The sequence below is a fragment of the Lolium rigidum genome, chromosome 4 (genome assembly GCF_022539505.1).
Source record: "Lolium rigidum isolate FL_2022 chromosome 4, APGP_CSIRO_Lrig_0.1, whole genome shotgun sequence".
Taxonomy (NCBI): Eukaryota; Viridiplantae; Streptophyta; class Magnoliopsida; order Poales; family Poaceae; genus Lolium; species Lolium rigidum.
In genome coordinates, this window is record NC_061511.1 from 214,082,474 (window position 1) to 214,084,302 (window position 1,829).

The 1,829-nt window shown below is 39.0% G+C and overlaps 1 long non-coding RNA gene across 2 annotated transcripts; it reads right to left on the minus strand.

Annotated features, from left to right (window-relative positions):
- Positions 1–473: 473 nt before the first annotated feature.
- Positions 474–1,628, minus strand: LOC124705968. 2 transcript variants are annotated; one of them, XR_007004205.1, is made up of 3 exons: positions 1,454–1,628; positions 1,144–1,205; positions 474–486 (listed from the first exon to the last, which is right to left on the minus strand). It is a non-coding gene; the product is annotated as an uncharacterized LOC124705968 (long non-coding RNA). The 2 variants fall into 2 exon arrangements; XR_007004204.1 differs by having other exon boundaries at positions 1,139–1,205.
- Positions 1,629–1,829: the final 201 nt, after the last annotated feature.

Consider the following 1,829-nt stretch of genomic DNA (forward strand, 5'->3'; position numbering starts at 1 on the left):
AAGCTGCAAAAACACCACCAAAGAGAAGATCATCGTCAAGATTGCCCACCGGCATCATCATTGGTCTATTGTTATGTAATATATTGCACTGCCCAAGGTTATTTTTCTAATAATGCATCAAGTTGGCATGAGAATATGAAACCACAATTTTATATAAATAAACCTGATGTTGCGTTACAAACCAAATTATGTTGTTACTTACGGCAAAAAAAAACATACCAAACCAGTGTATCTAATCAGAAAATAACACACTAAGCTCTCATATATGCTTAAAGGAGCATTTGCATCACTGGATTGCACACGGTAAAAGGTAAGCAAACTAAAATAATCAGCAACATAACCCAACAAACAATATATATGATTGCAAAATAGCATACATTACATTGGCTCAAATTTATGTCACAACAAGCCCAAATTAGCACGCCTTCAAAGAACCGATCAAGTGATAATTCCGAAAGCGGTTACCCCAAAAAGTAGCATGGATATCTGTAGTGATAAAAATGAAATAAGGATACAGACCATTGAAATAGAACAATATCATAATTAATTGTTTTCACCTTAAAATATCATACAAAACATATATGTCTATTAGAATACCATGTTTTCTTAACTCGATGTATAGTCGCCAAGTCATTTTCTCAAAATCATAGCGGATCGCCACTATATAGCGACTTTCATGACTTTACACTGAGTCGCAGGGTTGGGCGACTCACTCTTGTGTCGCGACTCAAAAAAGCTTGCAGCATACAACCAGAGACGGAGCCAGGATTTCACCCTATAGGGTGGCAGAGAAGAGAGGAGTACGTTTCTTCTATTTTGGTATGGTACTTACTAATGAAATGGAGGAGAAAGGGAACAAAGAAGATAGGTTGACCAAACAGAAATATTGTAGCCTACCTACTTGGCAATCAAGGATAGGCTTCACTCAGCCGAAGTAAGAGTTGCAAAGAAGAACAATAACTAAATATGGCACATGAAACTATCACGGTAAAGTTACTGAAAGATTTTCCACTTCACCAAAACCTTTCTAGGTAAGTACAAATAGACTCCAAATAACATCCCTTCTGGATTTAAAGGAACTCCTTACTGATTAAGCTTCCCAGCAAATTTCAGAAAAACTCTATGAGAAGCATCATACCTCACCTTAGAAGCACAAATAGTCCCGGCATCAGTACAAGGTCCTTTATCTTGGAGCAAGCACCCTCCTGTTGAAGAAAAAGTAGCACACCGTGGGTCTTAAAGATCTTAAAATGATAAACCAATAAGCTATGGATGATCACTGAAGGTCCAAAACTAATTTGGTACAGAGCTAAGTCAACTGCAAACTCGGTATGCAAGATCTATACTATGGAACAACCGCACATGACTAAAGGGTTACTGAAGCAAATCAGCTAGTGTGGCCAATATTGAAGGAATTCAGCCAGTGTGGCACTCTCAAGACTGTCAGCTATACCTGTCTAGCACCACCCAGTTAGCTTCAGCTTGCTCTGACTTGGTGGCCACCGGAAGGGATCCTAACCTTCAGGTCTACCTGCAGAAAATTAAGTAGCAGGAATTACTGAACCGAGTGAAATTCAGAGGATGGATTCAAGGACAACAGAAGGAAATCAGCTAGTGTGGTCAAAACTGTCAACTATACCTATCTAGCACTACCTAGAAGGCGACGCTGCAACGATCCTAACCTTCAGGTCTACCTGCAGCAAATTAAGCAGCAAGAATTACTGAACTGATGGAAATTCAGAAGATGGATTCATGTGGCTGACTTGTGCATGCAAGTTTACCATATGTAGATCCGTTAAAAGAAACATTGAAGTGAATTTTTCATCAAG